Source organism: Balearica regulorum, chromosome 4 (assembly GCF_011004875.1).
Source record: "Balearica regulorum gibbericeps isolate bBalReg1 chromosome 4, bBalReg1.pri, whole genome shotgun sequence".
Taxonomy (NCBI): domain Eukaryota; kingdom Metazoa; phylum Chordata; class Aves; order Gruiformes; family Gruidae; genus Balearica; species Balearica regulorum.
In genome coordinates, this window is record NC_046187.1 from 44835071 (window position 1) to 44850575 (window position 15505).

The window sequence follows — 15505 nt, forward strand, 5'->3', positions numbered from 1 at the left end:
CCCTCTAAGAGTACCTTTCCCAGTAGGTTAGGAAAACTATTATACTGCTACAGAAAACAGGCTCACAATAGTAAAATACTTACTATACCAGTAACAACCTATTTTCTATTCTAAGGCCTTGCAAAGCCAATCTAGCATAACGTCTTGTTTTCACTTATTTGCAGGGTGGGTTTTTTCGTGCCAGTAAAGTCTCAAAAGCATCGCAGCTAAGCAGGTGGTGTGGCGTTTCAGCAAAGGGGAGGCTGGGTTGGGCAGGTGCATTGCATTATGGGGCAAGCCAGGAATTTTGGAGCAGGGAAAGAGCAGGAAGGAAAGGCAAAGAAGTGGGAGCAGGTGATGCCTGTGCAGGCTGATGGAGCACACCTGGGAAGACCACTTCCCAGCACACCTTGGGGCATTGCTGGGGCCTTAGGAACACACAGCGCTTGGAGGGTTTGTTGCCTTTGTTAGTTGGAGGAATAAGTTTGTTTGAATTATTCTGAGAAGTTTGGGGTTTTTTAAGTGAGATCTGTTATGTTCTGAAAGCAAATGAAGCGAAGTATTAGCCTTCTCTAGGAAAACAGATGGCATAGTTGCAGATTGTTGATGATTTGTGGAGATGGCTGCAAAATGGAGAAGAAGTTGAAGTAGCAGAGAAGAAAAAAGAGAGAAATTCGGGAAAAGCATTGGAAGAAAGATGTAGATAATGCTGTAGTCTGCTAGCTGTAAGAGTAGGTATTTGTGACTTGAGTGAAAAACCTCAGTGAGCCTAGATGTTCCTCCTGTACAGTCAGCAAAAAGCACCAGGGCTGTTGTGCCTTGTGGCCGAGCAGAAGATGGCATGCCAGCAGCAGAAGACTTTCAATGTGTGGGGCAGAAGACTGGAGAGAGCCTGGCTGATTCTGGAACTAGGTAGGTCTGGGCCTGGGTGATAAACCTGATTGCTTGAAAGCAGTCTTATAGTCTGCATGAAAACAAGGAGCTGATGCTATGATGAGTTAGCTGGAGTGAAGTAAGTGATCCCATCTCTTTTTTTTTTTAAAACTTTAGTATACAAATCCTGGAGAATCCTAGAGGAAGGTTTGTACCCTCATTTTACCCTGTGTCTCCCTACTAGTCCTGCCAGTGGGATAGACATTGCCTATCACAATTGTAGGAGATCGCTGTAGAAAGAGGAGCGTGCTGGCAAGTGAAGCACACCAAGTACAAATGGCTCGGAACAGGAGTAGTCCTAACAGCTTCTTGGCTGTCCTCAGTGTGAAGCAGGTGATGGAGATTTACACTGCAAGTGGGGCATGGCAAAGAAGGCAAGTCAGTGTGGGCATGAAGGTGCTGTGAAGTTGTCCTGCTTTCTTCCATAGTCTAGTAACTGTTTGCAAGCCTGTTCTGGTAAACTAACAAATGTCTTGGGAATAGCGAGGTAACTCTAAACAAGAACTACTAGAGGTAGATGTGCTGCTGGGTCACTTATGGGACCTAAAGGTTAGAGGCCATGTTTCTGCAACTTGTGCTGAGCTACTCTGTGTGGTATTCTTAAATTAATAAATCACGCTGTGATGTTACAGGAGTCCTTCCCAGGCCGGGCAGCTCTGTGGAGCAGTTCCCTTCTCCTGGTGTAGTGAGCTCTGAGCCTTAACAAGCAGATGAAGTGTGAGGAGCCTTGCTGCTATTGCTTGCTGCTTCAAGTGCTATTTCTAGCATGTCTTCTTTTATTCTTGAGCTGCATTACGCTGTGCCCTGTCACATTTGTCATTCTCTCCAGCTGCAGTCTAATCCCTTTTGATCCTGTTGGTTTAACTCTTTCTTCCCCCTGTATTTTTTAACTTTCATACTTTTTTCATGTTTTCCTCCTTGAGCACATTCTCTTACATTTTTGCTTCCAACTCTATTTCCCATTCCCTCTTTGTCACTTTCTTGTCCTGTTTTCCCACATCTCATCTTGTTGTCTTATCTCATTCTGTTCTCATTGCATGTCTGTCAAGGAGAGTTTGTTAAGGTAAGAAGAAAAAGAACTGAATACTTTGCCAGTTCCCTTCTAAAGGTCTTTCCTCTAATTATCAGCAAACCAGTTGTACTTGCTGAAACAAATTATGAAACCATGTTTTTCTCCTGTGACTCACTTGTAAATCACTTATGGCTGAAATGTTAAAGATAGGCTGGTTCACAGCATAGTCAAGCCAAAGTGAAGACATCTGTGTAAAAGCTTGCAAGAAGCTAGTATTTTTAACCTTAAGTGATTTTTGGTGGCCACAATTCCTAACTGCAGGTGTCCATATGGAAACTGCAGAATAAACTGATGCCTCAGTCTGGTGAAAGCTGCTTGGCCAACAAATGTTTGTCTGGTGGGAGGGAAGTGAAATATGGGAAATGCCTAAGAGAGTGTGAATTAGAAAGCTAACTGTAAATAGGATTTTTTAAAAGGCACCTTCAGTGACAAAATTAGAGTAAATATCAATTCACTGTTATGTCTATGATTTTAGAAGTTATTAAAAACTGCTGGCAACCATAGAAAGCTGGATCACTCCAATTAGTCCTCCTTTATAAGAAAGCTTGTTTCAGACTCTCTTTAAAAATAAAAATAAAAAATTAAAAAATCAACTTTCCAAAGGCATAGGGACACTTTCAGAAATGTCAGACGCATGAGAAGTGAAAGAAATTTCTTTATATACTCTTTTTTTGATGCTTTTAAAAGATGAACTTCTTTCTTCTCACTCCCATTTCCTGCTAATTATCGCTAACCATAACACTGCTTCTTGTAACCCTATTTTAAATGACACACTATAGATCTCTGACCTATATGGTAGACACTTTTTTCTAGAAGTATTATTTATTTAATCATCAATACTTTAAAGTAGTGGTGGGGTTTTTTAACACATCTATTACACTTAATGGCTGCTTACTTTAGAACTGAACAAGTTCTTTTCTTTTACAATCCTTGAAGTCTTGCTGGCCTCTGAAGATTCTTTCTCTCCCTCTGGGAAAGGAGTACTGGTGGAAATGTGAAAACCTGGGAAAATAATAAGCTGGTCCTGACTGTAGGTCATGTAATCTCAGTAGCAGATATGGTGGGGGGGACGGGATAATGGGGGGGACCAATGTGCTGTGGCTATAGTATATTTATTGGTACAGGTGGGTTTCAGATGCTGTTGTACCAGGTTCTAAAAAACAAAACAAAAAAACCCCAGCACAGGGTAAGGCTATGTTGACACCATTCAGTGGAAAGCAGTGCGGACATGTGAGCCAGTGGTGGCCTGACTTCCTGCCCCTTGTTGATTCTGTGCAGTATAGCACAGTATGATTATAGTGCATAATAATAATACATCTGCCTTACTGATGTGGTGGGAATGCAGTAATATAAGCCTTGGCCCTGAAGTGTAGGATTTTTTAGGTCAGATGCAGATCTATAGTGAAACTTCTGTGCTAATGTATCTTTGGAGTGGGCAACCTTCAGGAGACTTGTTTCTCTGCAATACTCTTGTGTATTGAGTACATGCTTGTGGTTCCAAACCATTTTCTAAATAAATAAAATTTTGGAAGCCAAACATTATCTGACGTATTTTCTTGGTTTTGTTTATCCATATTTAGTTGCTTCCATTGACCAATGGGCATAATTTCAAAAATGCACATGAAATTTTACCCAGTCAGTTCAGCTTTTACTGTCCCTGTGTTTGAGCTTCTGTGAATGAAATAACTATGACTGAGGGATTTTATTAAATGAGTAGATGTAAAAGGAGTAAAGCACAAGTGGGGCCTGTATTGAGTCAGAAATAGTGAAGTTTTCCTTTCAGTGTCCTATTATGTAGGGACATACTTTTGCTCATATAAATGTGATAAATTGCCTGTGCATAGTAAAAAAAAAGTTTGATCTCTTTATGATTCACCATATGAAAAACTGATTTCTGTAGAAATCTTTTGCTGACTCCTGTGTGCTTTTTTATTACTGCTTTTTAGATTTAGTTCCTCCTTGAATTGATCCTTAAAGCAGTATTTTTTTCTGCTCTTGTTCTTAAGTGTGTTCATACAGTTGTCATGAAAGGGATCTCCCAAAAGTATTAAATAACTCTTAAGTTTTTATTAAGGGACTTAATAAACCATTGATTAACAACTTTGAAGTTATATGAATGTACTTATGCTTATTCTGCATAAATTTGTGTGTAAGTTTTTGTATCCACAAGTTCAAGATTGGACATACGTTAAATAACTTGATACCTTTTGGCCAGCAACCAAGCAAGGCACCTGCTGTAAGCTCCAGCCAGCAGCAGCAAAGAGGAAAGGAATTGATTATTCTGTGGTTAACTTTTTTAAAGCACATCTTTAATGTGTTTCTAGTCTATCAGAACAGCATGCTGTGTGCCCCTTGGTATCGTAAGCCCTCTCAGCCTTCTGTGGTTACCAGTTGCTGGCAGATGCTTCTTACTGCTCCAGTTTTGCTAATGCCAGCCCTTTGCCTGGGGCGCGAAGCTGAAACAGGGCCTGTGTAGCACTAATATGTTAGAGCTAAAGTGGAAGTTGTGCCTCACAGGACACTTCTCAATGTGCTTGCTCGCCATAATCTGCAGGCTCGTGGCTGCCCTCGGTGAGCAAAGTCTTGCTGTTAACCTGATTCTTGTGGGAATAGTTTAACTCAAGACATGTTAACATAAAAGGAGAGTACTTTTTAATAAGAGTCCAAATAGACAAGCTAGTTAGAAAGCTTAGGTCAAGAAACGTACCTGATATAGTCAGGCTTAAGTTCCGTAAGTCTCCCCTTTCATCTCAGGTGTCTGCTTTCCCTTTTGGGCAAGGGGCAGTCAAGGGTTTGAGCCAGTTTTCCTCTTCAGTCTGTCTGAATCACACAAATGGTTCTAGTCGTTCAGTTTAAGGTGTCTCCTTCTGATGGTGTCTGGCCATTTAATTAAAATAAACACTTTAGTCTCTGAGAAATGTGCATGTCTCTGTTAGAGCAAGGCCATCAGCTCTACTAGGCTTGCCAGTAAATAGCTCCTTGCTGCAGCTCTCCCAGCAAGTTGCAAGTCTTACATTGCACTTTGCATTCCACATTAAGGTGTACACGAGCAATTTCTGATACGAAGGTTCAAAAAGAATAAATGTAGCTCATTACTAAGTAGAAAAGGTGATAATTAATTGCTTTGGAATACGTGCTAACTTCTTTCTTCAAAGCAGTCAGACTTTCAATATTTGCACAGTTTTCTGTTGCACAGATTCTGTTGTGATTAGTTGTGAAAAGCAATTATTTTGGAGGGTATGGAATGTAAATGTCGGAGTAAATTCTTCCAGTTCAGCCTCTAACTTGAAGTGTTTTGGTTTGCTTTGTTTATTTTCAGTTTTTGGAGAAAATGCATGCCACTCCATGTGTACTTCACCATTATTTTTTTTTGTTTTGTCATTTTTATGGGTGCTAGCAAGTTACAGTGATCAAATATACAGATTTGTTGCACTGTAAGATGTGTACAATATAGGTTTTGATGTGGTATAAAAAGAACAAATTCTAGCTCCGAAGCTAAATATTTTGCTTTGTTAAATCTTGCCTACATCTCAATTGTATATACATTTTTTATTATACTTTTATCTTGCCTTTCACCTGACCAAAAAGAAAAACACCTACCCACACTTGCTTATTTAATAAAACAAAAAAAAAGAAAGAAAACACCCAAGGAACAAATGTGTTGATAACTATCTTTTCTCTTTAAACAGAAAGATCTATAAAACTTATAGAAAATAATTCAGACAGTGAAGTAAATAGAGTATTTCTACTTCAACAGATTTCGATCAGATATCCTCGGCCTAGCAACAAACTTTTGATGAGTTTGCCATTCAATTTTTTTTTTAAAAAGGGGAAAAGAAAAATATAATATTTACAGTCAACGTTGTGCAGAACTAACAATTACTGCGGGGTAAAAAAAAAAACTTTACAGCCTTATGATCCACCTGTCTTTTAAACACAACAGCTTAGAAAATTTAGCTTACAGGAGTGATCTAGGTATTTTTAACCTCAGATATTTCTTAATTGTCCATACATAATGTAAAAACTTAATTTTACCTGTGATTCCATAATCTATGTACAGATCCTTATGTTTACTATATTTTATTGTAGCTGAGCTTAGTATTTGTTCCTCTGGTTGCCAAATAGTTATTTCATTCACCTTTGTGTAAGATAAGAATTTGCGCCTCTGCTTGATAATGTTAAGTGTCTTAAAAATGTGCACTGGTTCATTTAATACTGCCCTCAGTGCAGAACTCAAATTTTTGGTGTGAGGGGAAAAATAGGAGTCCAGATATGGTCTCAGAACAGTTGATGGCTCTGTTTTACATACTTGTGGCACAGAAATGGCCTTTGACAGCCACGGAGCAAAACAGAACTTCCATATCTTACAGAAACTAAAGCGGAAGAGTTGAAATGTGCTTTCTGCTTAAGCAAAGGGTTTGAGAGGTGAAGGCAGGCAAATTGGAAATGTGCTAGTACTATTAAGTTTAAACACTGATGAATTGCAGGGGAACAGCTGTGGGGCTTGGGGGGGTATTTTTACAGCTCTAAACACAAGTGTTGTGTGGTGGCACTTGTCATTATCTGACAGAGGTGTGTGAAGCAATGACAAAATGGCCCATGTGATTATTGCAAGAGAGTACCTTGAGTAGCTCCCATGTGAAGTCTTAGCACTGAGACTGAATTGAAGCTTATATCTGAGAAGAGATCTCATCTTGATGTAAACTCCAGATGGATGGTGAATCTTCTCAATATCTTGATTAATCATCCCAGTAGTTATTAATCCTATTCTGTTGGATACAGTTTTTAACCTTTATTTAACTTCTATTTCTAGATATTAATCCTTTATGCGTATTAACAAGATTATAGAGCCATCTCTTCTGATGTCACTATTATTTTTCTCTTAACCTTCTCATTGATAGGCATTTAACTCTGTTAAATGAGAATATTAAAAAAAAAAGGACACTAAACTTTGAGAGACAGAGACTGTTTATCTTGCATTCAGTCGTCTCAACCTGTACCAAAATAATCTCCTAGTTTAATGACCTAGCAAATCTGGAAACAGTGATCTTTAATTTATTGAGGTTGCATGATCTGAATTAATATTACTCAGTAATAGTGGAAAAACACTGTGTAAGATATGTGAGTTATCACATATTATGTGTTTTTCAATGTGTACAAAAAATAAAATATTATTTCACTTCTGTGCTTTAGAAGACTAATTCCCAATAGTCCTAGCATTTGAAATGGGCAAAATGGGCTTTCACCTTGGAAGCTGTTTCTAGGTTTTCTTTTAGTGGAAAATATGTTAAAGGAAAATGAAGAGTTTAATTTCATTGCTTTATTGCTGAGCAATTTATGTCTTTCATTTATTACTGCTTATCATGCAATTAGTCTGACACTTGCCCAAAATTTTGCTGGTCTAATTCAGTTGCAGGCTTTTATTCAAAGCTCTCCTGGTATAATTTACTTTTTTCCCCTTTTTGATCTGGAGGCCAGATGAAATCTGGAGTTCTATTTCAATTATGTTCTTGATAAAACTGCAAATGTTTAAAATAAAACATAATTCTACTTAAATGATCCTAAACTTGTATGTTGAGGGGGGAAAATGGCACAATACTTGAAACTAAGATGTTTTAATGGGTGTAATTACTTTGAAAGATCATTTTAGTCCAGAAAGACAACTTTATATTGCTTCTATAATTTTGGGATCTCAATAGCTGAGGGCACATGGACATGGATTTTTCATACTACTGGAGCATGTAAGGAGTCACATAAAGTGTCTCTGAATTCTTACTGTGTTAGAACAGTTATCTGTGGGCTTAACTACTTTCATGGATCTTAAAGGCTTGACTTTGTCAATGTGTAATGCAATCAACATGAATTGTTATTTGAGTTACTGGAAATTGGTATTTCTATATAAGGAAAGGAAGATACAAGTAGGATTATCTGTAAGATAAACAAATGATACAAAATGCTTTTTGTTTTGGTTTTCTCAGGGGTTTTTTGCTGTAGTGATACCCCTTTTTATGTCAAAATTGTAATATAATAATGTAAGAGAACCTATTTTTGTGCTATGTAATTGCAGGCTCTAGATACAAGAGAACTGGTATTGTCAATGTGATCAGATTTTTCTCAGATCTGATAATTTGATAAATCTAATGGAATAAGTGATAAACTGGAGATACCATCACCTTGGTTTCAATGTTTTAAAAAGTCAGCAGAGTTATGTCCAATGTATATCTTTATTATCCGGTCCTAATCTCAGGATTTTACTTTGCCAGTAATAAGAGAATGTATCCTTATTGTAATAATTTGTCTACTGTGGGAGTACTAGAATGAGTTGGAGCTTGTTTTTCATTTCATTAGGCTTTTATTTGTGCACATTCTGAATTTTTTTCCTGTGGTCCCAAGGCATCATTTCTTAGCTCATTCTGTGACAGTGTCTCTATTAAGACATAATTTCCACTTGTCTTGCATTTGTGGTTCTTAATTCATGAGGGGAAGAAAAAAAGAAACACAGACCTTATTTCTGATATGAAAAGATTCTTATTAGCTGTTGCAATTCAATGTTTAGTCTATATTAAATTAACATTCATGTTGTTTTGACTTCTTAACAGGCAATAACTTCATGCTTTCATTGAGAACATAGATTCTACAGCAAGGAAGTATCAGTAAGTGTTTATGTCTTACAGCTTCTTTTTTTAATGAAGAAGGTTTTTTTTATAAGTCTTTGTTTACTCTAAATGAGTTCTGGAAAGCCATTATGACTACCAGCTATGGCTGATGCTGAAGTGCTACAAGTAGGTTCTCAGTGCATCAGTTAGTTCTTGTTTAGAATATTTAGTTATCTTTCAAAAAAAAATAAACAAACCCACAAATTGGAATAAAGGCCTCCATTTCACTTGGCTATAATTCTCAGTGGTTTCATTGAATACCATTAACTGTGTATGAAAAAAATTATTGAAGTTACTAAAATTATTATAAATGAAAGTGGAAAAGTTACTATACCTTTACAAAAGTTTTATTATAGTTTAATGAGTAACAAGAAACCTGGAAAGAAGAAAACTGTTATGTTTGAAGGACAGTGAGTGTCAGTGTTCTGAAAGGCAAAACAGAGGTACAAACCTGGTTCATTATAAGATATTTCCAGGTTATTGCATTTGGATTTTGCAGCTGGGGTTAAAAATAACACTGGACACATCATCCACAATCATTTAAAAAAAAGTCTTCATTGTCTTTTGTGAAGACACCGTTCTTAATAGTTTTTAACAGTCTCCATGCAAAACAACGCAATGTGAAATTACTATGCACATTAAGACTTTATATCCTCTGTAAATGAATTTTAAACATGTACCTGTTGTACGATTGAATATAACAGTAAATGCATACCAGTTGCTGTGTTCATCACCAAGGGATTGATTTGGGAAGCTTATATCTTTTATTGGCTTCCAGTTTGGCTTCAGTTTTCATTAGACATTGAATAAGAATTGTTGGAGGTAGACAGGCAGCCTTGCACTGAGAAGCACTGTGTGATGCTGCTAGAGGGCGTTTCTGCCCTCAGGACATTATAGCTTCTGGCAATGTCTGGCCAAGATCATAAGAGTAAGCCCTGTAGTATTTGGAGGAGTCTGTAACAATCAGCGTCGTTACAAAACTGTATTACTAAGACTATTTTTGGTTGATTTTGGTCTTAGTACTAAGTCTCTACCTCTTTTCCTAAACTTGTCTCTACCTGTGAGTTATCAAAACCAGTTATACTAATCTTCTACCTCCACAAGTCACAGCACAATGAATTGAAATAATCTAAATCTTTTCATAAAGAGGTATACTAAATATTCTTAAGTCATCTTACCTCCAGCAATTTTGGTGTATATATAAATTGACACAGAGGTTGAATCAGTTGTTCACTATTCTAAGTAAAGGAAGAATTGGTGATCGGGGGGGAGGGGAGGGGAGCGGAGCAGAAAACAGCTTTAATTTGCAACATGAAAATCTTGGGCTGATGTAGGATGCAGCATCTTAGGAAACACTTTAACCTTTCTTGCATCAGTTTCTTCTATAGGTTTTGGTAGAGTTTTTTATATATTGCCAGTGTTCTGTTGTACTTGAAAGCAGCAGAGAACTGTTGAAGAATTCTGTATAAATATTTAGATAAATGCAAACTGCATATCTCCTGATCATCACAAACTTGTTTAAACTTGTTTTCTGATGGCAGTGTGGTCTATGTGGGGAAAAATGGGGTTTCTGCATCATGTGATATGAATTTTTTTTTAAATATGCTAGGGCTGTTCAGGTTTTGATTTTTTAATTTGTGCAATTGAAATGAGACTGTGAATGTGGGGGCACAAAAACCTACAATGACTGTGACTCAAGCAGTTGAGTCTTTCCGAAGAAAACCTGTGACTTGAGTTGTGGAAAAATCAATAGGAAGAATTAGGCTTTCATTTTAGAGCTTTGTGGTAAAGAGTACTTTTTTTTTCCCTTGATACTAGCTTTTATTTTTAACTGGACAATCTGTTTGTCCCCACATGCTATGATATTATTGAGCCAAGGTGTATCACTTGCTTCTCAACTAAGCAGTGAAGAAACGTCAAAGAAAATATCTGCTAGAGGTAGAGATGATATTTCGTTCCAACATAGATGCAAATGAATTTTAAAGGTTTGCAGGAGTTGCTTAAGAGGCAGTACTTGATCATGGATAGGAAGATCCATTTTCTGCTTAATCACTTACAGTTCTATCACTTGGATAAAAAAGAAAGACTGCATTGCTTTCCTAAACAATACTGAAATGTGCTTGCTTCACTACCAGTAAAGAAATTGTTTTTTTTTAAAAAAAATCCTATTATGCATGAATATTTTAGATGACTTTTCAGGAATATATTCTAATGTCCAATGCACAGCCCAAAATAATAGTGAAGCAATTCTGTCCCTTTCCCCATTTCTTAGTACAACTAGAGGCCCAAGTGTAGTTTATCCCAAAAGCTCAGCTATTCTAATCCATGTTGTTTAAAGAGATCCTTTGAGGATTCCCCCACTGACTAGCGGTAACTTTTATTTATGTTTTCTGTATTGAGTTATATTTCTTGACTGTGTAGAAATACCCTATGACTTGAAGGAGACAAAGAACAGCAGGGACTCATTATCTGGCTGTCTCTTTAGATTACTGTTCTTATGCATCCTCATTGTTTCACTAGAGAAAGCTGATTACAAGAAGGGATATTGCATTTTCAGTATGTTACACAATACTGTAAATAGCTGGTTTTGATTGAATTGGTAGCCTTATATTCAAAAATGAAGGGAAAGCAACAGATGATAATGTAACCGAAGTCTCTAAAAATCAGTGGGTTTAGATGCCTTCTTGGAAGTTTGATCAGTGGGAGTTTAATATTAAAACCCCCTAGTTTAAAATATTTGAATAGGCAAATTCAGTGTATCCCCTAGAAAGGAAAGCATGAAGCGACAGAATAGGGATAAAAATGTTAGAGGATACCATCGGCTGTTACTGCATTATGCTAGTAAAATAAATCAAGTAATTTTTTTATTTCTTCTTGTATCTTCTGTGTTCTGAAGTTCTGTCTATTCTGATCTTTCTAGCAGCTGTTGTTACTTTTTTTTCTTGTACATATACCTCCTAGTTCTGTTTGGGTGGTTTTGGGGTGGGGTTTTTTTTCTTCTCTCTAGTGATTTGGTAGGTTATCTTGAGTAAAATGTGGAAACAGTTCTCCACTGTTCACAGCTCCTGAATCAGAGGCGGGGGGGGATAATTTGTGTAGTATTTTTGTTCCTTTCATCATAGTACAGATTTGGTTGCCAATAAGAAATTAAAGATTGTTATTTCAAGGATGAAGAGCAAACACTCATGAAAACCACGATGTTGATGTGAATGTGCTTCTCCCTTGATTTTTACATCTATAAAATGTTAGGAATCTGGATAATCCATTAGTTGTTTGTTTTTATAGAATACCTTTTTGCTCTGTGTTCCAGAGTGACCTGTCTGTAGTGCTTGCACAGTTCAAAAGCCTGTTGTTACAGGTAGGCCCAGAGTGCAGAAACCCAGTTCCTTAAAAGAAACACTGCTATATTTAAATAAAAACTTTCTAAATTATGGTAAATTAAGTCATTTTGGAGACATCACTTTTATTTTACTTTCAGATGTAAAATAATTAGTGTACTCCAATTCACATAGATCAGACTTTTTGTAGAGCAATAACTGAAAAAGAGCCTGTCATGCTATTCAACCAGATGAGCTTTGAGATAAGCACAGGATGTGTGTGGATTTAGGGGTTTTAGCTTTTTTTTTTTTTGCATAAAAGAAGCATTGTTAGCATGGAATCAAAATGATGATGATAGTCTAGGAGACATGCTTTCAAGGGTAACTTTCATAAATGAGGGTCATAACTAAAAGCTCTTCAACTAGCACAGAACACATTAAACTGGAAGAACAAACAAAAAGCTGGTGTTGGCAGATCAAAGAAAATGAAAGCATAAAAGATACTCTTAGAAGATCAGTTGGCCTAAATATCAGAATTGTAGTAATATCTTTTCTGTCTTAGTCTCTTCTGTTTTACCCCTTTCATGTACACCTTGATTATTTTAGCCACTGGTATCGTTTCCTTCAAAAAGTTGTTCATTTGCTGCCTGGAATTTAATGGGATAGTGAGTGTTCAAGCTTATGAGAAGAGACTAACATTCTTGTTTGAGAATAAAGTATTATCAGTCTTAGGAAAATAGAATTCATGTTCTAATGGGAATAAAATTTTTAGCTAATTCTCTTCTATTTTGTTCAGTTAACTCTAGCAAAGGTAAACTAGACATTGAAGACTGGATCTGGCATGTATACAACGTACTTGTGTGTGTATCTATATATGCACGCAAGGACTTTGACATATGATAGCTGCAGAAAGTGAGATAATATCTACCTGTGTACCAATAGTGCATTTGTACAGATAAGTCACAACATGAATTTTTGTATTATCAGTAACTTAAAGGTTTGCAGGTGTGGGTGCTTCTAGACTAGACAATGACCATCTATGGCCTGAAGGCAGAATCAGATGTGTCAACCCATAGACCATTCTCTTCCTCCCTCTTGTTTCTTTACTTTGAACTGAAATTCTTTCAAATAGGGAGTAAATGAGAGACTAGATGAATTGGTTTTGCATCTCATTCTTTCGTGAGACCCTTCTGCTTTTCATTTGACTGAAAATAGGTCTACTCTAGAAGTAAAACAGTTGGCTATGTAAGCACTTCTGTATCTTTTGATCTGATGAATATAAATGTTTAGTCATGCAACTGGCACTCTCCATGTGACTTGGGCTGGATGCCAGCCCCCACATTAGGCACGAGTGTCCTGTGTAAGAGGGTTGTCCTAAGCTTTGATTATTGCAGCTGCCCTTCTGGTCACATAGGAGATGGGGGGGCTTAGGCTTGAGGTTTTAAAGTGCCTCTGAGACACTATACCTAGGTCCTGACTAAAGCTGAGCAGGTGGTCACTCTCCTAGGAAGGGAACTTTTTCCCGATTAGGGGAAAATGAGCTGCTCCATTACAGGGGAAACTGTGTCAAATAGACTGAAGTGAAATATAACTCATTTGACTTTTTATCTTGAAATAAGATGGAATTCATCTACCACAGAGCTTCTGTATAGCAATTAAAAAAAAAATCTTGATTGACTAGAGCTTTAGTAGAGATACAGCAGGAGGAAAAAGAACTGATCTGTAAACCATCTATGTAAATAATAGTCATATTTTGAATATAGCTTTATATAAAGTGATTTGCTATTACAAATGAACTTGTTGGTTAGCATAAAATATCCTCCTCTTGTCATAGAAATGGAGACTGGAACAGATAAATCAGTCAGAACTTTCAAAAGACATTGTTGTGGGGAGCACTACATATTGTACCGTAAAGGCCACTGCTGGCTGCAAAATGAATGGGATACTCACAATATTAACTATAAAATTGGAAATTAACATCAATTTCTACTTCCATTACCACGTACTGATTAACATAAAAGAAGCTTTGCCTTAAGAACTGTGGGATAATTAACACACAAAAACCACCCATTTCCAGCTCAGGAAAAAGCTCTAAATGAAAATGACTGGTCGGAAAGCACTGAGGCATGAATGATATATATTTTATGTTTATGCATTTCCCAGGCATCTACTTTGGGCTAAATTTGGGGGGGAAGGGGGGGAATAACTTGCTGAACAAGGCAGACCTTTGATTCACTGCATGTGAATATCACCACAGGAAAAAAAAAATGAAAAAATCATTCCCAATTGTGGTGGTAAAAATACATTTTAATTGCTGCTACCGTTCTGGAAGCCCTCTGTTATATAGTGGCAGTTATGGGAATGATGCTACAATGTGTGTTAGTTGTCATTTCTAATGCTCAGCTATTAACCACAGTGAGTTAAATTATGAGATTTTTTGATCTGTTCAGATCATCTGATAATGCTTTCCCTCAAGCATCCCAAAAGGTATATGCAGAACAGGCTACAACTTCTCCCTTTTTCGAGGTGGGGAATATTTTTATGACCTTAGTCTGGTGCAGTGTGCATTTTACCCTCTAGTACAGAAGAGAGTTTTTATGTGTCAAATGTATAGAGAAGCCTATCAAATCAGGATGCCATAAAGGCTAGTTGACTTAATGTTGTGTAGTACAGAGCATGAGATAGGAAGTACAAAATGGTGGCTTTGCCTGGAGAGCTCCTAGCACTTGTTGTGCGCTGAAGTCCTTAACTTCACTGGGAAGCATGAATAAATCTTCTGCAGTCACTGGAGGCTGATTTATTTATTTTTTTAACAAAAAAAGTCCAGTCCAACACCTGGACTCTTTAGAAACTGTTTATAACCTTCTCTGCTGTTAGTAATAGGAAATACTGCTTATGTAGCATTCAAATGTGTGGGATTGCCTTGTTCATAGTATGGAGCCTAATAATTTGAAAGATAACCTCAGCGAATATCCAATATGCAGTTCCAATGATTAGTGTAACATATAGTATATTTCAAAATAAATCAGTATAATGCTACATCAGCATTTCAAAGAGACCTCATGATTACTAGGACTGGAAAGGGGAGAGTAAAGTGTGGAGAAGGTAATTAGAATGACCTTACATTACTGAGATGGTGAGTGGTACTAGATCTTTGTCCACAAGTAATAGAGTTTTTCCATAAGACGCTGCTTATCAACAGCATATGCATACAGATATCAATGAAATTTAATGTGAATACCTTCACGTGAATGTAAATGACAAACCAAGTGCTGCTTATATCTTTCAAAAGCATGAGCTTTAGCTGAGCTATTCACAAAGTATTTTTGCCTGGTTTTCTACTGACTTTAAGCTTTTAGTGAACTAAGAATGCTTTTCAAATATTCCTTAATTATTAGTGTGTTTTTACTAATAATTACAATCAAAAAACCAAGATTTTTTGGTGGTGGTTTAAATTGGGCAGTGTGCCTTTTCAAACAGTTAGTAGCTGGGTTTGGGGTAACACTGCAGTAATATGTTTAGTTTAATAATGGTTTATAACTTAAAAT

The 15505-nt window shown here is 36.8% G+C and overlaps 1 long non-coding RNA gene across 1 annotated transcript in view; it reads left to right on the plus strand.

The window, feature by feature from the left end:
* The window catches only part of LOC142601558 (uncharacterized), a 354848-nt gene extending 346220 nt beyond the window's left edge, over positions 1-8628 (plus strand). The window contains exon 4 of the long non-coding RNA XR_012835077.1: positions 8584-8628. This is a non-coding gene — a long non-coding RNA (uncharacterized LOC142601558). The remainder of the gene's footprint in view (positions 1-8583) is intronic.
* Positions 8629-15505: the final 6877 nt, after the last annotated feature.